General features: G+C 37.5%; 1 protein-coding gene across 6 annotated transcripts in view; it reads left to right on the top strand.

The window, feature by feature from the left end:
* The first annotated feature begins 11,630 nt into the window (after nt 1-11,630).
* LOC131130152 (unconventional myosin-IXb) overlaps nt 11,631-27,916 on the top strand; it is a 115,145-nt gene continuing 98,859 nt past the window's right edge. For all 6 annotated transcript variants that reach the window (XM_058074374.1, XM_058074375.1, XM_058074377.1 and 3 more), the window contains exon 1: nt 11,631-12,096. The gene's annotated coding sequence lies outside the window, so the exon portion shown is untranslated. The remainder of the gene's footprint in view (nt 12,097-27,916) is intronic.

A 27,916-nucleotide genomic window follows, 5' to 3' on the forward strand; every position in this document is an offset into this window, starting at 1 on the left:
TTTTTAATTTAAAAAATAAATAAAAAAATAAATAAAAAAATAAATAAAAAAATAAATTAAAATATAAATTAAAAATAATTAATTTAATTAATTTAATTAATTTAATTAATTTAATTAATTTAATTAATTTAATTAATTTAATTAATTTAATTTGTAACTCAAACCAAAATATCAGCTGAGGGACCGCTCCCATCACTCACTAGTTGGGACACTTGTATGCCAAAAGAACAAAAGTGAACTGGTCTTTCTTAAGGCAAGTGCAAGCGAGTGTCAGTAAAACACAAACAAAATGTATTTACGGGGTCTAAAATCAATTATTACGACTTTGTATGCCGCAATGTATCCTCCCCGAGTCATGACATAGAAATGTCTCAAATATGAAATGAATGAAATATGAGGTTGCCTCTGTGCTGTGGAGTCATGCCGTGCTGTGACGGCCGTACTTACTGTGGCTGCCGCTGGTGAAGCTGTTGAGTGCGCCAGAAGATGCTCTTGTCACTGATTTCTGCAGCACGCTTTTGATAGGGAAGTAACACCCCCTCCAAAAACAGAAGGTTGCCACCCATCACACGCATGCCTTACTGTATGCAAGAAAGATTGCCATCACTTTTGTTGCACCACGCTGTCAAAACATTTCATCTTTTAATGTCAGCCAAAAGGAGAAGAACGCAGCTTTACGTTATATGTGAGATGTACATGGGATTTATGGAGTAGAAACTTTCTATAGTATCCGATATCAGCCTTGTTTGTGCTCTTTTTCATGCATTAAGACAGGGGTGTCCAAAGTTTCGGCCCAGGGCTCATTTGCAGCCCACAGTTTTTTCAACAGCAAATCTGAAAGAAAGGGCAGTAATTTAGAAAGAATATCATCAAAATATTAGCAGAATAAACTCATAATATTCAGTAGGGATCGGTATCTGATTTTTTTCCTGATCATGAAAACCGATATTTAAAAAATGCTGTATATTACAGGACATATACGTATGTCCTGTATATCGGTATCGGCTGATATCGCTGTCAGAAATTTAGAGTTGGACAGTATCAAAAAGCAAATATCAATATATTAAGAGACAAAAATCTTCTTCAGCAGTATAGGTAAGTTTTAGGAAAATATCAGTTCCCAACTAAAAAAAAAAGGAGAAAACCAGCTTTTAGACAAAAATCTTATCATAAACATCATAAACATTATGTAAAAATCAGCAAAAAAGTGTATGTGGTTCAATCTCAGCCATTTCCCAACCCCTTCAATAGCGGCCATTGTCGACAATTTGGACTGATCTTTGTGTTCCTTTGTGTTCTATGATTATATAAACATGGAACCTACCAAAGAGAAGATTAGACAACCATCTATCATCAGAAATCAAAAAGTTTGTTTCTATGTTTTTTCTTTCTTTAGTAATCAGCAGTAGAACATAGGTAAGTTTCAGGAAAATATCAGTTCCCAACTAAAAAAAAGAAGGAAACCAGCTTTTAGAAAAAAATATTCTTAGAGGCATAAACCTTATGTAAAAATCAGCAAAAAAGTGTATGGTATGGAGAAAATGATGTTCAATCTCAGTCATTTCCCAACCCCTTCAATAGCGGCCATTTTCGACAATTTGGACTGATCTTTGTGTTCCTTTGTGTTCTGTGATTATATAAACATGGAACCTATCAAAAGGAAGATTAGACAACCATCTATCATGAGAAAAAAGTTTTTTTCTATGTTTTTCCTTTCTTTAGTAATCAGCAGTAGAACATAGGTAAGTTTCAGGAAAATATCAGTTCCCAACTTAAAAAAAAAAGGAGAAAACCAGCTTTTAGAAAAAAATCTTCTTAGAGGCATAAACATTGTGTAAAAATCAGCAAAAAAGTGTATGGTATGGAGAAAATGTGGTTAAATCTCAGCCATTTCCCAACCCCTTCAATAGTGGCCATTGTCGACAATTCGGACTGATCTTTGTGTTCCTTTGAGTTCTATGATTATATAAACATGGAACCTACCAAAAGGAAGATTAGACAACCATCTATCATCAGAAAAAAGTTTGTTTCTATGTTTTTCATTTCTTTAGTAATCAGCAGTAGAACATAGGTAAGTTTCAGGAAAATATCAGTTCCCAACTAAAAAAAAAGGAGAAAACCAGCTTTTAGACAAAAATCTTCTTAGAGGCATAAACATTATGTAAAAATCAGCAAAAAAGTGTATGGTATGGAGAAAATGTGGTTCAATCGCAGCCATTTCCCAACCCCTTCAATAGCGGCCATTGTCGACAATTCGGACTGATCTTTGTGTTCCTTTGAGTTCTATGATTATATAAACATGGAACCTACCAAAGGGAAGATTAGACAACCATCTATCATCAGAAAAAAAGTTTGTTTCTATTTTTTTCCTTTCTTTAGTAATCAGCAGGAGAACATAGGTAAGTTTCAGGAAAATATCAGTTCCCAACTAAAAAAAGGCGAAAACCAGCTTTTTGTGAAAAGATACATTTCCAAACGCAAATGTTTTGCTTTTGTGACAGCTCACATATTTAAACAACTATACCAACATAAACACAAAAATGGGTTGTTTTAAAATCACCAAGAACTATTCGGAACTGAATTATATGTGTGTGTGCATGCGTTAAAATGTCCCTACAATGTGTAATCTTCTGCACGCCACATATAATTGGGTCAAAATATTTTGGGATAAGGTCATAAAATTGAGAGAAAAATGATTCATGAGAATACAGTTGAAATATTTGTAAAAATAATACGTCAAAATAATTGAAAAAGTGCACTGTATAGAGAAAAAATTATGATGATTTTGTCTCATTCTTCAAGACACACAGAATATTGTCTTCCATGGCTGTATCATCGTGGAACTCTTGTCTTTTATCAGAAAAAAGTTTGTTTCTACCTTTTTTTGTTCTTTAGTAATCAGCAGTAGAAGTTAGGTACGTTTCAGGAAAATATCAACTCCCAACTAAAAAAAAGTATTTTTTTGCTTTTGTGAAAGCCCAAATATTTAAACAACTATACCACAAAAAATTGTGGTTTTACATGAAAATAGCAATTTATTTACAAATATATTTTCATGAACTGAACTATGTCTGTGCATGTATTACAATTTCCCACAATGCATAATCTTCTACACACTACAAATAATGAATTTCATAAGGTTAACAATAACCATTCATGGCAATAAAGAGGAAATATTTGGATAAAAAAATGTATTTTATTGGTGCTCTTATCTTGGCTTGGTTTACAAAACATAAAAGCTCAACAGTCTTTACTTTTTCCATATGCGACACTCGGTGCAAAAGTTCAAGTCCCGGCACCCGCATTGGCCAATGCTAATGTGTACGGGAAGGCGTATTTCCAAATGTGTGCACAGCAGCTGGTAATAAAGGCCGATGACTCGAACGCTTTGGAGGATATGTGGCAAGAATCACACTTGCACTTGCTGGCGTTGACCCAGCTCGACTCAATATTACGATTACTGCAACTCATCACCACATCTGTGCTGGTCCTTTCGCCACCGCTGCCATCAACTCAAAATGGACTCGAACAGTGTCCGAGGTGACACACAGAGGTCGCAGGGGTCTTGCGAAGTACGACCAATACTGAACATGCTTTTTAAACATGTGCAAAGGATACATGTGCACAATTATGACATCACACGGTCGAACATATTGTGTGCAGCGGTCGCACACTTTGTAATGAGCATGACTGCCACCTACAGGACCAGAGTGGAACAGACAAGCAAAAAGGTGATGATGATGCAACTCTCCACTAATGTAGGTGCATTTGATAAGAGCTTTACAGGGATCATTTCCATGGAAAAATCACATGGCAGGAAGGACGAAGGTTCGAATCTCCGCTTGGACAATTCTGGCGATTTGTAAATAAATGGTTATTTTCATGTAAAACAACCCATTTTTGTGTTGTTTACATCGGTACAGTTTAGATCAGGGGTCTCAAACTTGCGGCCCGCAGGCCAAATGCAGCCTGCGAGACGCTAGTTTGAGGCCCCCACCTTGATACCAAAGTTTAATGTTGAAATTACAGCTTAAAGCTGTGTGCACACCGGACACAATTAACATGATTTTGCCCCGCCCATACTGTTACCCTACCCCAGGGGTCTCGAACACGCGGACACTAGTTTGAGGCCCCCGTCTTGATATGAAAGTTTAATGTTAGTGCGGCCCGCGCAAGTTTGATATGAATGCTGTATGGTATCATGTACCCAGAAAAAATTATTACGTTTGATTCATGTTCATGTTAAAGGTTAAATAACTGTTAATAGTTATCCTCCCGATCCGTGTGGAAGTGGTAAGTTTTTGGCTATTTAAGTTGAAAGGAAATAACTTGAAGGCTACCGTTTAGGTCGCTAGCTCTCTAGTTTGCGAGTTAGCATGTGTCTCAAGACCCTGCAGTTGCGCAATATGTTATCAATAAAAAAGTATAAATGTGATTATAGTCGTGTTTTGTCACACGGGCTACAGGGCTCTAATAATGCTTTGTTCATTTTAATCGGAAAAAAATCATTTGTCTACCCACCAACTATATGTGGTTTCTTAAGTTTTTATTATTTGCCGTTTTATTATTATTATTTTATTTATTCTTGATTTGTTTATTTATTTTTCATCTTATTTCATGCAGAAAAATAAAAAGTAAGATATTTGAGAACAGTGGAATGTTTTATCAGAGCTTTTATTGTAGAAAATCGGAACCAAAGCACTGAAAAAGTTTGTATATTTTTCTGTTTTTAATAAATGCATTTTTTTTTTTTGGAAAACCTGATGCGGCCCAGCCTTGCCCAGACCCTAGCTCCAGTGGCCCCCAGGTAAATTGAGTTTGAGACCCCTGGTTTAGAAATTTGAGCTATCACAAAAGCAAAAAATATTTGTCTCAAAGTGAAAGTTATGTTTGATATGTATCTTTTCACCAAAAACTGCTTTTCTCCCTTTTTTTTAGTTGGGAACTGATATTTTCCTGAAACTTGCCTTTGAAAAATGGCTGGGATTGGATGAGTTAAAAAGGGCTCTGATAAACGATCATTTAAAACGACACTCCAATGACCCGAGAAAATCAGGCGCACCTTTTTTCTCCTGCCTGTAACGTCCCCTGAGCTCACTTGTCCGAGGAAGACATTTCACGCGCTAGTTGTACCAAATAATCCCTAACACGAGCTAAGCAACTCAAGTCTGACACCCCAATGTCACTTCCTGTCCATGCCCCGTCCTACACAACAGCACAGCATGGCTATAGGGGTGCTATGTCATGTCTAGAGGGCTCTAATCATGTTAGAAATCACATTCAGAATGTCGTAACAGATTCTAACTCCAAAAAAACTCTTTTTTTTGTAAATAAGAAGTCCTGCTTCACAGAAATTCACTTATCAAGGTTGGATTTGGAACCATTCACCACAATAAACCAGATTTTACTGTATAGTATGCTACAATTCTTATTTATTTGATGATATTATTATCATTAAGCAATAGTGACACACTTATTTGACCTACATTTGGGGCCGTGCTCACAAGGCCTCTCCCTTGAGACTGAAGAGCAATATTTATAACATCAGCAACCATGGAACCAGGAACCAAATGTTCCCCTTTTTATTTGAAAAAGACACTCTCTGTTAATATGCAATATGAATGTAGAGCTGCATCTCATATGTTGTTGTAACAGGCACCAGCAAACGGAATCAACAAGTTGCCGACACCCAGTTGACAGTTGGAAACGCCCTCGCGCTCGATCTTCACATCAAACAGCGCTTCAACCACAATGTGTTTTCCATTTAAGTGTTTTTTTTTTTACAAACGTGTCAAACAGTGTTGACATGCCGAGTCATTGCCATGCAGTGAGGAGGGGGACAAAAAACTACACAATAACTTGCTTCTTTGGAACTTTTGTGCATGTCTGGTTGACGACATTGGTGACTTTTCTTCATGCAGTGGCGTCAATAGGCCTATTTTTTATGTTCTTAAGCCCCCCTAAATAATGAGATATTTTTTCTTGATTTTTTTTTTTTTTTACAAAAAAAATCTTAAATTCACAAATTTCATATAATAGGGCAAAAGCAGGCTAATAAGCAAGCCAATAAGCAGGCTAATACTAGCCTATAATCAGAAGAAGAAGAATGATGATAATAATAATAATAGGCTAATGAATAATATAATAATGATTATATCAGGGGGGGACAAAAAACTACACAATAACTTGCTTCTTTGGAACTTTTGTGCATGTCTGGTTGACGACATTGGTGACTTTTCTTCATGCAGTGGCGTCAGTAGGCCCATTTTTTTAATGTTCTTAAGCCCCCCTAAATAATGAGATATTTTTTCTTGATTTTTTTTTCTTGATTTTTTTTTTTTTTTACAAAAAAAATCTTAAATTAACAAATTTCATATAATAGTGCAAAAGCAGGCTAATAAGCAAGCCAATAAGCAGGCTAATACTAGCCTATAATCAGAAGAAGAAGAATGATGATAGTAATAGTAATAGGCTAATGAATAATATAATAATGATTATAATAGGGGGGGACAAAAAACTACACAATAACTTGCTTCTTTGGAACTTTTGTGCATGTCTGGTTGACGACATTGGTGACTTTTCTTCATGCAGTGGCGTCAGTAGGCCTATTTTTTTTTAATGTTCTTAAGCCCCCCTAAATAATGAGATATTTTTTCTTGATTTTTTTTTTTTTTTTACAAAAAAAAATCTTAAATTCACAAATTTCATATAATAGGGCAAAATCAGGCTGATAAGCAAGCCAATAAGCAGGCTAATACTAGCCTATAATCAGAAGAAAAAGAATGATGATAATAATAATAATAATAATAAGCTAATGAATAATATAATAATGATTATATTGGGGGGGACAAAAACTACACAATAACTTGCTTCTTTGGAACTTTTGTGCATGTCTGGTTGACGACATTGGTGACTTTTCTTCATGCAGTGGCGTCAATAGGCCTATTTTTTATGTTCTTAAGCCCCCCTAAATAATGAGATTTTTTTTCTAGATTTTTTTTTCTTGATTTTTTTTTTTTTTTTTTTTTACAAAAAAAATCTTAAATTCACAAATTTCATATAATAGTGCAAAAGCAGGCTAATAAGCAAGCCAATAAGCAGGCTAATACTAGCCTATAATCAGAAGAAGAATAATGATGATAATAATAGGATAATGAATAATATCATAATGATTATTATATAATTGATAACTGAATGGTTGCAGAGCAGCAGTTTTGCAGTGTAAATTGTGTGTACTTGTGTACATTTAATGGTGGCCTAAAACAATTGAGTATCTCTACTAAATCTGTCCAAAAGTGGGAAAGTTCCTTATTTATTTTTTGGATTTTTTTTTTTATGTCTACTACATTAATTCATATCTGTGCATCTCCATCGAGGATGGATGGATGGTTCTTGACATGTCGCTGTGTCGCAGTCAACATCTTGTGGAGAAAACGTAGTATTACAATATTTGCTGGAAAAGGGACGAAACATATGTAGCCACACCAAATAGCCACTAGGGGCGCTAAAGTACAATGGGGGATTTTTATCCATCCATCCATTTTCTACGCCGTTTATGCCCACTAGGGTCACAGGGGCATGCTGGAGCCTATCCCAGCTGTCAGGGTACACCCTGGACTGGTGGCCAGCCAATCACAGGGCAGTGTTTTGTGTTTTGCGCTTATAGCAGCAGAGGGAGGTATTCCAGCAACTGTTCCAGACTTCAGTGACCTACAACACCATGACCCAGTCCTGTAACATATTATTAACATATTAAGATATTAAAACATATTATTTGAATCAACGTCAGTCTTTGCTCTTTTTTTCCACAAATGTTATATTTGTTTTCCTTTTGCAAATATATCAACTTTCGCCTTCAATAATCTTTGTAAATTTTCTTCTCATAATATTATGACTTTATTCCCACAATAGTATATAAAGCCTAACGTTCCAAAAATGACAACTTTATTTCCTTTGTTTTAACTCGACGCTGCTAAAACCACATTATTTTGGCTGATATTATGATGCTATTGTCTAAATATTGCAGCTATTTTTCTCTTCTTTATTCTTTTAAAATTACAGATGTTTTTTTTTAATTTGTACTCTTTTTTTAAATTATTTTTTCTTCTTTTGGTAATATTATAACTTTAACCCCATGATGTGTTGACTTTTGAACTTTTTCCACAACATAATTTTACACTTGATTTTGTTAGATTTCTTTCTCATATGATGACTTTAAAAAATGACAATTCTTCTTTCAATTTAGCTTTATGCAACTAAATTGGCGTTATTTTTCCTCATATTACGACATTATTCCCATAAAATTCTGACTGTTTGTTGTTAGATTACCTATGGTTCTGATACTCCTCTTAATATTTGGACTTTATTCTTGCACCATTACTTGCTGTTTTTTTTAGTTTTCTTATTTTTTTATATTTACAGTCTGTGCCCAGGGCCATGGGGCCACAAAAGGCCCTCGGGCCACACTTTGGGCATCGTTGGCATACAGGGCTGGAATATTTCAACATGTTTAAAAATAATAAAAATTTTTAAATTATTTCATTAACAAATTTAGATCACATTTTAAAAAATATTCATTTTTGTTCTAGTAAATTGTTCAAGCATGTGTTAATAAACTAAATTAAACCATTACCCTTATCAACATAAACTAATACTTCCCGTTGTAGGGAAGTATTAAGGACACCACCCTGAGCTTTGATAAAAGCATCATTACCCAAAGTGACTCTGTGAAAAATCTGGGTATGATATTTGACCCGACTCTATCTTTTCATAAGCACATTAAGAATGTTACTAAAACAGCATTTTTTTCATCTTCGCAACATCGCATAGATATCCACTTCTGATGCAGAGGCCCTAGTCCATGCATTTGTCACGCCTCACCTTGATTACTGTAATGTAATAATAACAATAATAATAATAAATTGAATTTATAATGCACTTTACATCAAGTGAATGATCTCAAAGTGCAAAATAAGTCTAAAAATAAATCTAACAATAAGTCTAAAAATAAAAATAAGTCTAAAAATAAGTCTAAAAATAAGTCTAAAAATAAGTCTAAAAATAAGTCTAAAAATAAAAATAAGTCTAAAAATAAAAATAAGTCTAAAAATAAGTCTAAAAATAAGTCTACAAATAAGTCTAAAAATAAGTCTAAAAATAAGTCTAAAAATAAAATAAGTTTAAAAATAAAATAAGTTTAAAAATAAAAATACATCTAAAAATAAAAATAAGTCTAAAAATAAGTCTAAAAATAAGTCTAAAAATAAGTCTAAAAATAAAAATAAGTCTAAAAATAAAAATAAGTCTAAAAATAAGTCTAAAAATAAGTCTAAAAATAAGTCTAAAAATAAGTCTAAAAATAAAAATAAAAATAAAAATAAAAATAAAAATAAAAATAAAAATAAAAATAAAAATAAAAATAAAAGTAAAAATAAAAATAAAAATAAAAATAAAAATAAAAATAAAAATAAAAATAAAAATAAAAATAAAAATAAAAATAAAAATAAAAATAAAAATAAAAATAAAAATAAAAATAAAAATAAAAATAAAAATAAAAATAAAAATAAAAATAAAAATAAAAATAAAAATAAAAATAAAAATAAAAATAAAAATAAAAATAAAAATAAAAATAAAAATAAAAATAAAAATAAAAATAAATTAATTAAAAAATAATTAAAATTAAAATTAAAATTAAAATTAAAATTAAAATTAAAATTAAAATTAAAATTAAAATTAAAATTAAAATTAAAATTAAAATTAAAATTAAAATTAAAATTAAAATTAAAATTAAAATTAAAATTAAAATTAAAATTAAAATTAAAATTAAAATTAAAATTAAAATTAAAATTAAAATTAAAATTAAAATTAAAAAAAATAAAAGTTAACAGCAAGTATCACAATAACAGAATAAGATCAATAAAATAAGTAGAGCAGTGAAGGTGGCAATGACCAAAGCCAAACTAACACAACTCAGTGAACCAAATACATTGAATAAGCATTAAAATAGGCAAGCTATGGAAAAGTTTTTCTAAAAAGATATGTTTTTAATCCTTTTTTAAAACAGTCTAATGTCTGTGGTACCCTCAGATGATCTGGGAGTCCGTTCCACACACTTGGGGCACCTGCGCAAAAGGCGCAATCGCCCACAGTTTTTAGCCTGGTCCTTGGAGGCTGGAGGAGGAGATTGGCCTGCCCTGAATGGAGGTGGCATGAGGAGGCTTGTGGGGTGAGGAGTTCTTTGAGGTGAGGGGAGGGCAGTGCCATAGAGGCACTTATAGGTCAGGAGGGAGACCTTAAACTCAATCCGGTATTTAACAGGGAGCCAGTGGAGGGATTTGAGGGTGGGGGTGATGTGGTCAAACTTTCGCACCCTCATCAGGATTCTGGCAGCACAGTTCTGGATGTGCTGCAGCAGCTGGGTGTTTTTGCTGGGAAGCCGTCAGGGATGTGGTCTATTGTCTATCATCTACTGTATCTACTGTATCTACTGTTGCCTGCTTGTTAAGCCCTTTGAGGCTCTTTTGTGATGAAGGGCTATACAAATTAACTTGACTTGACTTGTAATAACTTGTGCCAGCGTATTCAAATAAAATACAATGTAAAAAGTAAGTCAAATGAACCAAAGATAATATCATAAATCAGGGGTCTCAAACACGCAGCCCGCGGGCCAAATGTGGCCCGCAGGACACTAGTTCGAGGCCCCCGTCTTGATATGAAAGTTTAATATTAGTGCGGCTCGCGCAAGTTTGATATGGATGCTGTATGGTATCATGTACCCAGAAAAAATTATTACGTTTGATTAATGTTCATGTTAAAGGTTAAATAACTGTTAATAGTTATCCTCCCATCCGTGTCGAAGTGGTAAGTTTTTGGCTATTTAAGTTGAAAGGAAATAACTTGAAGGCTACCGTTTAGGTCGCTGGCTCTCTGGTTTGCGAGTTAGCATGTGTCTCAAGACCCTGCAGTTGCGCAATATGTTGTAAATAAAAAGAGTATAAATTTGACTATAGTCGTGTTTTGTCATGTCTACACGGCTCAAATTATGCTTTGTTAATTTTAATCTGAAAAAAATAATTTGTCTACCCACCAACTATATGTGGTTTCTTAAGTTTTTATTATTTGCCGTTTTATTATTATTATTATTATTATTATTATTATTATTATTATCATTATTATTATTATTATTATTATTATTATTATTATTATTATTATTATTATTATTATATTTATTTATTACTGATTGATTGATTTTCTTTATTCTTGATTTGTTTATTTATTTTTCATCTTATTTTGTGCAGAAAAATAAAAAATTAAGATATTTGAGAACAGTGGAATGTTTTATCAGAGCTTTTATTGTAGAAAATCGGAACCAAAGCACTGAAAAAGTTTTTATATTTTTCTGTTTTTAATAAATGCGTTTTTTTGGGGGGGGAAATCTGCCCGGACCCTAGCTCCAGTGGCCCCCAGGTAAACTGAGTTTGAGACCCCTGTCATAAATGGTATTTCATCATCTAAGGCATAACGTCACTTGCAAGCGTGATCCTGAAGGGGGCGTGGTGGCGCCAAGCAGCGCCACTGAGGCGTGTGCCACAGCTGCCGTCCTGCAGAGGGCGCTGTGAAGCCAAGCATGCCTATGAATGCAACAGCGCGCCCTCGTTGAACGTTGTCTTTTTTTCCCCTCAACTTTTCCCCCCCACAGCTTCGCTCAAGCCTGCCGCTGTTATTAAGGCAAAAAAAGAAAGGAAGTGGCGACAGGCTAGCTGCTTTTAGCCGACCACAAGGCAGGCAATACGGCTACTTTTTACCTCAAAGACGCCTTCATCTTTGTACAACCGAGGCGTTTGAGTGCGCTACTTTTTTAGAGGGCTCGTTTAATTTTTTTTTTTGTTTCCGCGCCGGTTTCAAGCTTGTTTCGTCTCCGGCTCTCATCTTTGTCCGTCTCAGGCGCTGTTAGCCCCCCCAGTAAAGATTTTCACCCGAAGAGCCAACGGACAAAACATAAAAGAGGGCTGCTAACCCGTGATTGTATTTTTTTATGTCGGTATCATCGCGGGGAGGACATTGAAGGCAACACAATGGAACTAGCCGCGAGGAAAGGTACGTTCAAGGTGCACTCTGAAGCTGTTTTGTCGGCGTGCTGTGACACATCGTATGGGACAAATGTATCTGTCTTATAGCACCGTGGAAAATCACCCACTTTGGCGTTATTAAAGGCTCACGGTTACTGCTAAGTGACCAAGCTGCAGAGGGAAGTGGCGAACTGCATTAGCGGTGGAAGGATCTTAGCTAACTTTGTCAAAGTGTCATTATTTACAAAGGCTGACGTTAGCAAGAGGTGGGCGAGACTGCACGTTTTGGTGTCGATCTGATAACATGCAAATCCAGGGCCTGTATCGCTGATATCCATACTTGTTACTTGGAGATCAATGAATTATTTTGCCTTTTAATTTTGTATTAATGTGTCATCATTGAAAGTGGCTAATCGTACATAATCGTACATAAACATGCACACAGTGGAAACAGTACCATGTTAAACAGAAAAATGAATAAACTTTGCTTTGATTCCGATTTTCTACAAGAAAAGCTCTGATAAAACATTCCATTGTTCTCAAATATCTTAATTTTTATTTTTCTACACAAAATAAAAAATGAAAAATAAATAAATCAAGAATAAAGAAAATCAATCAATCCGTAATAAATAAATATAATAATAATAATAAAAGGGCAAATAATAAAAACTTAAGAAAGCACATATAGTTGGTGGGTAGACAAATTATTTTTTTCAGATTAAAATGAACAAAGCATTATTAGAGCCCTGTAGACATGACAAAACACGACTATAGTCACATTTATACTCTTTTTATTTACAACATATTGCGCAACTGCAGGGGTCTCGAGACACATGCTAACTCGCAAACTAGAGAGCTAGCGACCTAAACGGTAGCCTTCAAGTTATTTCCTTTCAACTTAAATAGCCAAAAACTTACCACTTCCACACGGATAGGGAGGATAACTATTAACAGTTATTTAACCTTTAACATGAACATGAATCAAACGTAATAATTTTTTCTGGTTACTTGCGCGGGCCGCACTAACATTAAACTTTCATATCAAGGCGGGGGCCTAAACTAGTGTCCTGCTGGCCACATTTGGCCTGCGGGCCGCATGTTTAAAAGCCCTGATTTATGATATTATCTTTGGTTCATTTGACTTACTTTTTACATTGTATTTTATTTGAATACGCTGGCACAAGTTTGAGACCCCTGCTCTTATGTGATTCAGATTTTGGCCCTCGTGCCACCTGTTGAAGAGACCTGCTTTAGGGTAAGGTCTTTGTGACTTTTCACGACATGTAATAGTTGATCAATTTAGCATATTAAATACAAGGTTTTTGCGACGTATTGTTGAAATGATTTCTGTTATGGATCATTGTTTTTGTTTGTACATCTGGGATTTGTGGGCGAGATTTTGCAATAAGATTGGAAGTGGATTCCAAATAGTTTTTTTTGGAGATATATATCTTGAGGCACTCTGTAGATAAGACAAGATTTTAACATTATTTGTGAGAAAAGCACAATGAAAAACACCAAATCTAAAACAAAATAAAGTAATCTACTTTATAATTTCGGGCGGCATGGTGAACGAGTGGTTTGCGTGCAGACCTCATAGCTGGGAGACCAGGGTTCAATTCCACCCTCGGCCATCTCTGTGTGGAGTTTGCATGTTCTCCCCGTGCATTTGTGGGTTTTCTCCGGGTTTCCTCCCACATTCCAAAAACATGCTAGGTTAATTGGGACCTGTGATTGGCTGGCAAACAGTCCAGGGTGTACCCCGCCTCTCGCCCAAAGACAGCTGGGATAGGTTCCAGCACCCCCTGTGACCCTCGTGAGGAAAATGCGGTAGAAAATGAATGAATGAATGACATAATTTCTGCTACGATGCCATGTGTTGCTCCTCACAAGGATAGATAGATTTTACATTTTATTGCATAGATGAGTGTGTATGCTAGCGCTCCCGCCTCCACCCACCAAGAGACTGTATGCCTGACAAAAAGGGCTCACTCCATTAATGCCATTGTTCTACAGAGTTAAAGAGTGTAGTCTCTTCCTGCCTGTTTGGAAAACAGACTCAATATATAAATGATCCGTTTGTTTTCATTTGCTGTGTGATTTATTCACTTTATCATCAGTTTTTAATTTTGTACGAGGCATCTTGTCACGTTTTAATCTCCTGTGATCTTGTTACACGACTAATATTTACACTACCTTTATCCCAGGTGGGGTGTTTAGGTCCAAGGTTTACTGGAGTTCTGGCAGGTTTTCCCAGGGCTTTTGTGAGCACGGGTTTTGATTGTCGGAAACCCACCGGGCCAAAACAAATGCTGCCGGATCCCAACGCCTTCTACATGACTAATGCGATGGTGGAAAAAAGAAATCATACATTAGGAGTGTTACAATTACACACACACACACACACACACACATGCTCTTTTGGTTCCTGGGCCATCTCCGTCTTTGTCTGCACTCTTTCCATTTGCTTTGCTTTGAAGGCTGTTAGGGCTAAGTCATATTTTCCCCACGATGTCCTCACCATCCTGCGTCTTTAAATCAATTTTGTGTTGTAAAGCTCAGAAAAGAAGCCAGCAGTTAAAGGATACAAATCATTTATCATCCGTTTGCTTTTTTTTTTTCCATGCAGGCTGTCCACCAAGCAGCTATTCTATTTTGAACCCAGAATAGCCATATGGCTCTCTGGCTAATAATGGTCGGTCCTCGCTGCAGAGATGACAGGGGGCTGCAGGCAAGATGGTGGGGGATGGGGCTCTCGCTGTTGAGCTTGAATTGGTGCGTGCGGTGGTGTGTGTAGCTGTGGATGTGAGTACATTAGATGATGCCTTCTCCAATCACCCTGGCCGGATTTCAGAACGGACCCTTGGGTCTTTCCTGTCTAACGGTTCCGGTTCTGCCATTATGTTGTCAAAGTGTTAAACCTCACGTACAGTAAATGCTAGTAAACCTCTGATTTTGTTCTTGCAGTGGAACCTCGGTTTTGGACACCCCAATTTTTGAATGATTGGAAAAAAAAATTGCCAAAATTTTGTCTTCGTTGTGATACAACACTGCATGTAACAAACTTGTCAATTTGCCCAAAGAAAGCAGCCTATGCCTTGCTGACTCACTGTTGGTGTCGTTTTTTACTTGAGTACAACTGCTAAACAAGCCGCCATGGGGCCAAAAGACATCGCTAGGTTAGGAAACACAATTGAATTCAATTTCCCCAGCATGTACGGGCAAGGCTGAATCAATAGGTTTCATCCATTCATTATTTAGAACAGTGGTGAGCAAACTACGGCCCGGGGGGCCACATGCGGGCCACCAAGCATTTAAATCCAGCCCGCCAGTTGCTTTTGAGTATTTCAACTTTTAACATACCAGCTGGCAACATGACTTTAAAGTCGGATGTCTTATTCAGTAAAAAAAAAAACAAACAACAAAACTGTAAAATTCAATTTCGTACAGTAAACCTCGGATATATCGGACTCGGATATATCGGAAATTCGCTCACAACGGACAGATAAAAAAGGACCGATTTTTCTGTAATGCATTTCCAATAAAAATTCATTGCATATATCGGATTTTTTATAATGGATTTTGCCTATTTCGGACAAAATCTCCAGTCCCGTTCCAATGCATTTCCATGAAATTTCCCTGGCATATATCGGATGGCCGCATCGTTATGCTAATCTTGTTGATGTCACTGGCTATTGTCTTTCTCCTGGCTCCAGATTTAGGACAAATATAAAAGTGAGTGACGTCAATAATACTAGCACAGCAGTGAATGAGATCTTAACCTCACTATTGGAAATAACGTAGGCCTGACGGGCGTAACAGGGCCTAGCTTAATTAACAATTTGTTATGCTCAGAGTCCAATAAAGTTAAATTCTCATTACCTTACGTCTCTTTTCATTGCCCAGTCCAGGTACATTGGAAACATAGTCAAGGAAGTGCCTTTTTATAACGGATAAAATCCGATTTACGCATATACTGGATATAAATCCGATATATGCGTAAAACGGACATTTTCCGGTATACGCATATAACGGATTTCGCTTATATCGGACAAAACCAGTGGGAACAATTGAATCCGATCTATCCGAGGTTTACTGTAGTTTGACGTGGTCTGATGTTTTAAGTATTCCTGAAAAAAGGGAAATGAGAACATATAGCTGATAGTATGAGACCTAAAATTTGACAAATAATTCAAGGCGGCCTACTAGAATTATAAGCGTAAAATTGTGTGTGTTAAATATATGTTCTGGCCCCCGGCACAATTTTGTTAAAAATGTTGTCAAAAAGTTTGCCCACCCCTGATTTACAATGACCTTGCATTGCTTTCTGCATGTAAAACTATAATATATAGAACTATAATGTAAACCAAAATGGATTTTGTTTGATCCGATTTTTAATGAACATTTTTGCCAAAATGTGGTCTTTTTGTACAAAATTGCACGTAACAAACTCATCTGTTTGCTCGTGCCCAAGCAAAGCAGCCTATGCGTTGCTGACTCACTGTTAATTTGAATTTGATAAAGACGGTGAGAAACAGATGGGAAAACATGACTTGGTTTTTCTACTGTTTTGGACCTTCAGGAACCAATGAATAATGAAACTCATCCCATAGTGTGGCCATCAACGTAAACCTTTATCACCCGTACAGGCAATGGTTTTCGTAAGATTTTAAAGGGGACCTGTTATGCTCATGTTCGGCCCTTTGTATTGAGTTGCGGACTCCTACAGAGCAGCTACACACAATAACCAGCACACAAAGCTGTCTAGCTCTTCTAGAATCTGCACCTATTCAGCTGTATTTTTTTGGATTTTGTGGTTCCTGGGAAAAACGGGTCTGATTTAATGCGTTCCAACCACGGCCCGCCTCCGGGCAATTTTGATGGGCATGCCACCCAGTTAAATCCTTTTGAGCTGAAACCTTGCAAGCTTTGTTGTGCTCTTTCCGATCCAAACTCTTGAATGAGAAAAATGAGTGTTCTCATTTGACCTGTGTTTCTCATGCTGAGTGAGAAATGACTTTGCCCTTCACACAGTACTGCAGACTCTCATTTGTGGCTGATATCGATGAAGACGGGTGTCGCAAGAGATTCGAATGTGGAAAAAAAAATACATTAATGAATCACACAATAAGGGGCGCACGGTGGACGAGTGATTAGCATGTAGGCCACACAGTCAGGAGATGGGTTGGAGTCTCAAGTTGGGCATTTCGATGTGGAGTTTGCATGTTCTCCCCGTGCATGCGTGGGTTTTCTCCGGGTACTCCAGTTTCCTCCCCCATTCCAAAAACATGCTAGCTTCATTGGCCACTCTAAATTGTCCACAGGGTGGGAATGGTTATTTGTCTATATGTGCCCTGCCATTGGCTGACCACCAGTCCAGGGTGTACCCCCAGTGTTAACAAATAAGTGTCCATGCTGTATTTTCATAGCACTACAGTAAACCTCGGTTATATCGGACTCGGATATATCGGAAATTCGCTCACAACGGACAGATAAAAAAGAACCGATTTTTCTGTAATGCATTTCCAATAAAAATTCATTGCATGTATCGGATTTTTTATAACGGATTTCGCCTATTTCGGACAAAATCTCCAGTCCCGTTCCAATGCATTTCCATGAAATTTCCCTCGCATATATCGGATGGCCGCATCGTGGCGCTCCGATTCGCTGAATCGTGACAGGCCGCTATACGACGTCATTTGCAGCGTTTGCAGCGTTGCCTGCGCGTCCAGGTACATTGGAAACATAGTCAAGGAAGTGCCTTTTTATAACGGATAAAATCCGATTTACGCATATACCGGATATAAATCCGATATATGCGTAAAACGGACATTTCCCGGTCTACGCATATAACGGATTTCGCTTATATCGGACAAAACCAGTGGGAACAATTGAATCCGATATATCCGAGGTTTACTGTATCACTAAATGTCTGCTGCTATAAGCTAAGGATGAATACGGGAACACAAACTGGGTTGAGGAGCTAGCTCTGATGGAAAGCCGCTTGTGAGGATTACACAGTAAATGCATGGCAAAACTGTGATTGGCTAGGCGACCAGTAAGCTGGGATAGGCTCCAGCATACCTTTGAGGCCCTCCTGGGGATAAGTGGCATAGAAAATGGATGGAATCACACGCTAACCTAGAGAGACAGCACCCAAGTACGGAAATTGCCAAGGCAAGTTCTATAGAGGCTGAAGAGCCGCGGGTTTCCGGCCCCCTGTTGTTGGGCCCAACACCATGACTCCATGAATCCAAACGACAAGCTTGAGATAAATCAACCTTTGCAGCCCGGGTTCTACCGTAGCTCTAAAATTTGAAATGTCTTTTAAACATGTAGCGGTGGAGAACAAGTGTGGCATTCTCCTGTCTTGGCTTACACACATGCTCCTATCTGACCAACAGGTGTCTGCTGTTGTCGCTTTCTGGACAGCCAGAGACCCTGCTCCCCAAGTTGCAAGCCTGTCAATAGTGTTATCTAATCTCATTCGCTCGCAATTACTTGGAAACATGAAATGTGTTGTCGCATTGGTTGGTGAAATTAGGTCAGTTGCTGCGACAATGTTGTTAGCTACTAGTGCTGACTTCCGTATTTTCCGTATTGTCATATGTCCTATTTTGGAAAAGCAGGCACCAGAAGTACATGTGGAAGTGACTGTTGTGTTCCACAACAATGTCTATGCACAGCATGAGATGACAGTGTTGCCGGTCAACGCTTTATTTACTTCAGATGTGAGCAACGTTGCCGTTTGTCAGAACAGGGCGAGGAGAGCGGGTTGGCAGCCGCGCCGTGTCTTCTAATTAGTCTCAGCGTGCCTAGTCTCTACGTGCAGCTGCCGTGCGGGGATCATCTGATGTAACGTACGCTGTTACACACACACATATATATATATATATATATATATATATATATATACAGTAAACCTCGGATATATCGGATTCAATTGTTCCCACTGGTTTTGTCCGATATAAGCGAAATCCGTTATATGCGTATACCGGAAAATGTCCGTTTTACGCATATATCGGATTTATATCCGGTATATGCGTAAATGGGATTTTATCCATTATAAAAAGACACTGCCTTGACTATGTTTCCAATGTACCTGGACGCGCAGGCAACGCTGCAAAAGCTGCAAATGACGTCGTATAGCGGCCTGTCACGATTCGGCGAATCGGAGCGCCACGATGCGGCCATCCGATATATGCGAGGGAAATTTCATGGAAATGCATTGGAGCGGGACTGGAGATTTTGTCCGAAATAGCCGAAATCCGTTAGAAAAAATCCGATATATGCAATGAATTTTTATTGGAAATGCATTACAGAAAAATTGGTTCTTTTTTTATCTGTCCGTTGTGAACGAATTTCCAATATATCCGAGTCCGATATATCCGAGGTTTACTGTATATAACATATAATTCACCCTTGGCAACAGAGGTTTCACTGTGTACAGGTTTATTTGGAATATATTCCCATTTTATGTGTTTGATATGGTACTTTACGTAAATGGAATATGCAGTCGTTGCTCGCAGTGTCACGGTTCCATTATCGCTCCCTCGCTATAGCACGTTTTTTTCAGACATTAAAGAAGAAATGATGGCTTTTTGGTGGTCCCTTGTCTGGTCATTAGACATTGAGACATTAGCTTGCATGAAGATGGCAGTCACGCATGTCCAACACAGCGTGAAAGAATGTTCTCCTCCCACTAAGTGTGGAAGTGGTAATGTTTTGTCTTCTTGAGTTGAGCAAAAATACATTCAAGGCTACCTGGTTCGGTCGCTGGCTTGGTCAGTTGGCTATATGGAGTCCCTGCAGCATAACGGTTATGTAAACAATGAATAATATGAGTGTAAAGGTGCGTTATTTCACGTCTAATGGGGTTTTAACAATATTAAAAACTGTATCTAGAAAGTCATATGCAAGTTTTCCATGCTTTAACTACTGCTGTGAATTTTTCTTGGAGATGAATAAAGTATCTGTCTATCTATCCATCCATCCATCTTTTATTTTTTATGTTTATTTTTTATTTTATTTTAATTAATAAATTATTTTATTTTATTAATACATTATTTTATTATTATTATTTTAACATTACTTTTAAGAAAAGTACAATGAAAATTTATGACTCTGGCCTTCATCCACTGAGACGGTACGACTGACAGAAGGGCTCACTCTGTTCATGCCGTTGTTCTCCGGAACAATGTGATGAAACCCTCTTCCTGCCTGTTTGGAGGCGGGAGATGAGGAAAACAGACGCGCATCCACATGGCATTTTATTGAGGCTGGCAAAAGTTATTTTTCATTTCTTGTGTGATGAATTCATTTATTATCGCACCAGACGTTTGATTCCCGAGCAAGAAATCGAGAAAAATCCGGTGCTACTTTATACGGGCGCAACCTTAAGATGCTGCTTTGCTATTGGCCAGAGCGAGCCATTCTCTCGTTCTCGGCGGAGGACCCGAAGGTTTAACGAAGATATGAATAGAGACCAAAGCAGAGAGCAACTTGTTCCTAAAAGAGACACTACACCGCCGGAATTTGGGACTACTTTGGTTTTACAACACAGGACGAATCACAGACAAGTTATTTGCAAGTCATGCCGTAAAACAGTGGCTCCGGCGAGGGGAAACACGACACATCTCCACAGCCACCTACAACACAACAACAAGGACCTTTATGATGTGTATTTGTAATCTAAAACTGCAGGTAAACCAAAGGCAAATTCTCAAACGAGCATGAATGAAAGTTTCGCTTTTGTCACTTATGAGAAAACTTTGAAGCGACACTAACTACAGCCATTACCCGATGTATAGCCAAATGTAAACGCTGCGTTCATGCTGTATGTAAAGAGGGCTTTTTGGAAATGGTAAAGGAGTTTATCGAAGATATCAGTTGCCATCACCAACATCATTCTCCCAAGTCGCTATTGCTGGGATGTAAAATGTCAAGCACTTGTGTGAAGTCCTTAAAGGCAGAACCCAATGAAGTGGATTTTTATGCTAGCACCACCGACATGTAGTCCAGTCCAACCAGTGAGTCCTATATGAGCTTTACTGGGTAAATGGCAATACAGTAAACCTTGGATATATCGGATTCAATTGTTCCCACTGGTTTTGTCCGATATAAGCGGAATCTGTTATATGCGTATACCGGAAAATGTCCGTTTTACGCATATATCGGATTTATATCCGGTATATGCGTAAATTGGATTTTATCCGTTATAAAAAGGCACTTCCTTGACTATGTTTCCAATGTACCTGGACGCGCAGGCAACGCTGCAAACGCTACAAATGACGTCGTATAGCGGCCTGTCACGATTCGGCGAATCGGAGCGCCACGATGCGGCCATCCGATATATGCGAGGGAAATTTCATGGAAATGCATTGGAACGGGACTGGAGATTTTGTCCGAAATAGGCGAAATCCGTTATAAAAAATCCGATATATGCAATGAATTTTTATTGGAAATGCATTCCAGAAAAATCGGTTCTTTTTTATCTGTCCATTGTGAGCGAATTTCCGATATATCCGAGTCCGATATATCCGAGGTTTACTGTATATGACACGGTGCGGCGACAACAAAAATAGCTTTTGTCAGTATAATGCTATAGCTATCTATGGAAGAACGTCATGGAGGTTGCTAGATATCATCTCTCAAATTAAACTCTTATAAGCTATTTTTACTATCATCATATCTGTCCAAACAAATGCACCTATGGTTGTACCAGGTATTAAAATTGATAATAAACTGAAGAAACAAGGCTGGCCAAATCATTTTTCCATGATTGTGTACAATTTGGTGAATGGGAAGTAAAAAAAAAAAATTATATTTTAGGAACAAAACAGCATGGGCAAAGCTCCTGCTTCGAAATGTTTGCAGACTGCACTTAAAGTTTAAAGATTACATTTTTCCAGGTACAAAAACTGAATGTAGATGTTAAAGTTTTGTCAAAGATTTTGCATCAAATTGTTTCCAGTATGCATGAAAAATACACATGAACATATTCATGTGTTTTAATGCAAGTAAATGCAGCATTTGTCTGCAAAATAATGGAATAAGCAACTCCAGGCCAGACTTTAGGTCAGGGGTCTCAAACATGCGGCCCGTGGGCCAAATGTGGCCCGCAGGACACTAGTTTGAGGCCCCCGCCTTGATATGAAAAGTTTAATGTTAGTGCGGCCCGCGCAAGTTTGATATGGATGCCGTATGGTATCATGTACCCAGAAAAAATTATTACGTTTGATTCATGTTCATGTTAAAGGTTAAATAACTGTTAATAGTTATCCTCCCTATCCGTGTGGAAGTGGTAAGTTTTTGGCTATTTAAGTTGAAAGGAAATAACTTGGAGGCTACCGTTTAGGTCGCTAGCTCTCTAGTTTGCGAGTTAGCATGTGTCTCAAGACCCTGCAGTTGCGCAATATGTTGTAAATAAAAAGAGTATAAAGTGACTATAGTCGTGTTTTGTCATGTCTACAGGGCTCTAATAATGCTTTGTTCATTTTAATCTGAAAAAAATAATTTGTCTACCCACCAACTATATGTGCTTTCTTAAGTTTTTATTATTTGCCCTTTTATTATTATTATTTTTATTTATTTATTACTATTCTTGATTTGTTTATTTATTTTTCATCTTATTTTGTGTAGAAAAATAAAAACTAAGATAGTTTTTAGTTTTTAAAATGTTTTTGTTTTTAATAAATGCGTTTTTTGTTTTTTTTTTTTGAAAACCTGATGCGGCCCAGTCTCACCCAGACCCAAGCTCCAGTGGCCCCCAAGTAAATTGAGTTTGAGACCCCTGCTTTAGGTCAACATAAATGTAAACATTTGTTCTTTTACATTTGAAAGTAATTGAGTTGTGAGCTTAATTGCTTGCTTAGTGTTTGTTTTAGATAGATTTTTAAAATTATGGTTCATGCAGATTACATTTTTAGGTGGAAGAAAAACATTGTTAGACACCCATATCGCACTAATTACCAATATCGTGCAGCCCCGGGTTAACGGTCTGTGGTAACTTCCCCTGAGCTCACTTATTAATATTCACTTTCCGAGGAAGACATTTTGCGCCATTTTGCGTGCTAGTTGTACCAAATACCCCACATAGACGGGGGGTGGGGGGGGCACGTTATCAGCCACCTGAAGTGCAAAATATTTGCCAGACACCTCCGTAGCGGCACACCAGCTGCTCAGAGCGTGTGCCCGAATACAGAGCACTTAGCTGGGCCACGGCAGGTGGCTCCCTCCGCTTTATACTCTGGTTGTCCTGGTAGTAGTGATGATGTAGTATTAATGTCATGATAATTCATTAGGACTAATCAACAGGTACAGTTGCTCACGTCCTAATTTGTTCCAGTACCATGGGTACCATGTTGGCCTTGAGTGGTTCCTGGTATGGGTTTTAGAACTTATTGGACATTAAAAACCATTGATGTTTGAGGTACAGTAAACCTCAGATATATCGGATTCAATTGTTCCCACTGGTTTTGTCCGATATAAGAGAAATCCGTTATATGCGTATACCGGAAAATGTCCGTTTTACGCATATATTGGATTTATATCCGGTATATGCGTAAATCGGATTTTATCCGTTATAAAAAGGCACTTCCTTGACTATGTTTCCAATGTACCTGGACGCGCAGGCAACGCTGCAAACGCTGCAAATGACGTCGTTTAGCGGCCTGTCACGATTCGGTGAATCAGAGCGCCACGATGCGGCCATCCGATATATGCGAGGGAAATTTGATGGAAATGCATTGGAACGGGACTGGAGATTTTGTCCGAAATAGGCGAAATCTGTTATACAAAATCTGATATATGCAATGAATTTTTATTGGAAATGCATTACAGAAAAATCGGTTCTTTTTTATCTGTCCGTTGTGAGCGAATTTCCGATATATCCGAGGTTTACTGTATATAATTGTACAAAGGATTTGGTGATGTCAGGTAATGGTTTTAGTTGATTCAGACCTGCTTTTTCACAAGTTTCACTGGCATATTTACACACACTAACTCAGCATGTCTTAGAAGTAGCAGGAAGAAGAAGAGTTTATTTAATCCTACGCCAGCATTCCTGGTTCAGGTGCTAGAAATCGGTTGAATGAACGCAATGGCTAAAAATGTTTTTCCCACATGAAATGAAGGGAAGGGCACGCTGCAAAGAACTTAGCCAAAAAATTCCGACATGCAGGGACTTGTTTTTATTTCCTCATATGTTTGCACGGCAGACAGCAGCACTGAGATGATCTCGTTCCATGCCGGGTCCAAAACCCATCTGCTGACAGTGTTTCAAGCGAAAGTTTCCTCGCAGAACTTTTTTTTGCTTTGCAGAAAAGGTGTAAACGGGCTGTGCAATGTGGGGTTTGTACGACCTTCTCCTGCACACCGGAGCAGATGGAGACACGGAGTGAGAGTGGAGAGAGGGAGATTGGCAAGGCCGTAAAGTCATCAATTGCTCAAACTCCTTGGTAACTGGGCTCTCTGGCGATTTATGGCCGTTATAAATAGAGCCAGCTGTAATGATAGGGTGGAAGCGAGGAACAGGCCCGCTCTATCGGGGATGGCCTACTTCGCAGCGCCTCATTCTTGGCTGCCTTTAAATGAAAGCACATCAGCTCAAGATGCTCGCCATTAAAGCCCGATTGTGATCACGCCGATCTTCCCACGGCGCCGTGTTTAGAAGCACACTAGTAACCGGAGCAGCACTTTTTTTTTTAAACTTGAAGGTTTTCCACTGTAAAGTTTTGACATAGTTCTTGTAAAATGACAACTACTTTTTCCATGGTTGGGGTGTTTTTTTCTCAATTGTTTAAAATACAACTTTAGTTTTGTTTCTCACAATTTCACGATTTTTTTGTTTTAATATATTGAGTTTAAGCTACTAAAATGATGTTTTTTCCTCATAATATCTTGCGTGGGTTTTCTCCGTGTACTCCGGTTTCCTCCCCCATTCCAAAAACAGCAGCTCTGTGTCTTCTTTGTAATTTTTTGTGTTTAATAGTGCTTTATTTATTACTTTCTTATTGTTTATGGTGCCATACCAACCCCTTAATTTTTGTTGGGTTTGTGGCTTGCCTCTTACTCCATTGTTTACACTCGGGAGCAGCTGTTAGCTTTGAGCATCCCTCCGCTACGGCGAGCGATGAGAGATCCCCACGGAAATACGGAACAGGAGAGGCTGCATAGTGGGAGTGAAGAGCGGGAAAAGACGGTATAAAGGCTGCTGTATAAAGACGGCATCAACCATGTTAATGGTTAACCATGTATTGTGTCTAAATTCAGTTTATGGAAAAATATGCGGCTATATATGGCATATCGATATTCAACCTAAATATATCAGGATATGAATTTTGGTCCATATCGGCCAGCACTAGATTCTTCCAATGATAAGAAAATGACTTATATCGGCATAAATGAAAATACATTGGTACAATCCATGTACAGTAACATATTTTTGTCATGGTAGTTCATAAATATCACTGTTGTTAAAAAAAATCTTTCTACAGAGAACACACTAACTCCTTATTTCTAAAATCACAAATACTTAAACTTGCTCATATATTTCATTTTCATACAGCTAAAATAATGCACAAGGCTAAAAATAACCAATCAAGAAACAATACAAGCAGTTGATGTTTGCTAAATACAAGGATGAAGAGTCTTGAACCAGTCATGATGTGCTATATATATATCACTATATTTTCGAAGAATAGTCGAAGAATTAGTGAATTAGTGATACGTTTACAGTACGTATGCAAGGAATACTGTATTTTGGTTATGGTAATGGTTTAATTTCATTTGAACATGCATCAGATTCCAATTGAGTGCATCCCATAATCAGTTCCCAGTTCCACATGTCCAAAAGGAGTAGGAAGAAGAAAAGCTTATTAAATCCTACCCCTCCATCTGGTACTTTTTACAATCAGTAACTGTTACATTTGTTCACTTCCTGCTTTCCATAATACAGTTTACTTTTACAATCAGTAACTGTTTCATTTGTTCACTTCCTGCTTTCCATTAAGTTTTTTTTTAAAATAATGTACCTCATACCGAAGTACGAGGTGATATGACCATACAATGACATTATGTGTAACCATAGTAACTGTCAATATAGTGATATATAAAGCACATCATGACTGGTTCAAGACTCTTCATCCTTGTAAAATGATTTGTTATTACAGTCATTTTTAATGTTATCAGATTTATTGGCATAACGTCATAATTCCCTCAAATAAGCCCAATATTTATCAGTCTGGTAATTATCATGTATTCCTAAATAAAATGCATTATCAAGTCTCCATAGTTACATTTGTTCACTTCCTGCTTTCCTAATATAATAATAAAAAAAATAAAAAAAAGTAAAAAACATAAAAAATTGAAAATTTGAAATAATTAAAATTTTAAAATTAAGGTTTTTTTTAAACGTTATTTGAGTATTTTTTTTTTTTTGTGCATTGTTTGATTTCCTTACTCAATCCATTCCATAGTTTGATTCCATATACTGAATACAACTATGGTACCCATGATGTCATTGGATGGTCATATCACCTCGTACTTCGGTACGTGTCAAAAATAAAAAATAAAATACATTAACAAAACAAAAAAACGATTTAAATTATATTAGGAAAGCAGGAAGTGAACAAATGTAACAGTTAGTGATTGTAAAAGTACCAGATGGAGGGGTAGGATTTACTACTACTCCTTTTGGACATGTGGAACTGTGAACTGATTATGGGATGCACTCAATTGCACTCAAAACGTCAACAAGCCGTGTCGATTGCTATATAATATGAATGAAATACTGTCATGGTGAGGAGCAGGAATGTTCATGTGTGGAAGTATTTACTCAGCAGTCCGCTCAATCATGGCACAAAATCATTCTGAACACTGAAGAATCCCCACCTGACCAAAACAGGTTGAACTAGTGATAAACCCCGGCCAAAGTTGGCTGAATCTGCTCTTAGAGAGCGTGAATGGAAGCCAGCAGGTTAGTTTAGTTTAGCACGCTCGTATGGTTATGTGTGCATGACTCGGGCTGGATGAGCACATTTCCAGATTGTGTTTTACCGCTTTAAAGTAAAGGACTTTTAGAGTACCCGATGACAACATGCAGGTTCTCAGTGAAAAAATTCCCATAAATTTCTGACTTCTTCTTGCAAAGTTGTGTCATGGAACACCAAAACGAAACAGCGTTCGCACGAGGTTCACACATTTTGCTACTTTCCTTTGCAGCTCAGTGCAAGACGTCGTAGAAGGCCAAATACTGAATTGCAGTCACATAGGTGAAGCAACGGTTGGAGTCAGTTGACGTTCCCTCATTTGGGTGATTTAGGATGATTCAAACAGGAAGAGACTGTTATGGCAACCGCTGCTTGGAATGTTCACAAGCGGCTCACTGTCCATGATGTAAGCGCTGGATGATGAACAAATGATACATACTGGATGGACACGCCGCAAGCCAACTCGATGAGCTTTGCAGCCATCTTTTTTTCCTCCTAATTTCTACTCCATTAACTTTGCATTGCATTGTAGGCGATTATTGACAGCCGTGTTTCCATCCAGACTACCCCGGGTATGAATTATGGCTTCACTTCATTGTGATGCCTTGAAAATCAAATCCATTGTTTTATTATGAATTCTCTTCCTGCTCCTTTGGAGGCAAGAGACGAGGAAAACAGACATGCATTTCACTTTCATTCATTCATTCATTTTCTATCGCTTTTTCCCCACGAGGGTCGCGGGGGTGCTGGAGCCTATCCCAGCTGTCTTCGGGCGAGAGGCGGGGTACACCCTGGACTGGTGGCCAGCCAATCACAGGGCACATATGAAGAGATTGCAACCAAAAGGCACTAAATCAA

Source organism: Doryrhamphus excisus, chromosome 5 (assembly GCF_030265055.1).
Source record: "Doryrhamphus excisus isolate RoL2022-K1 chromosome 5, RoL_Dexc_1.0, whole genome shotgun sequence".
NCBI classification, from domain to species: domain Eukaryota; kingdom Metazoa; phylum Chordata; class Actinopteri; order Syngnathiformes; family Syngnathidae; genus Doryrhamphus; species Doryrhamphus excisus.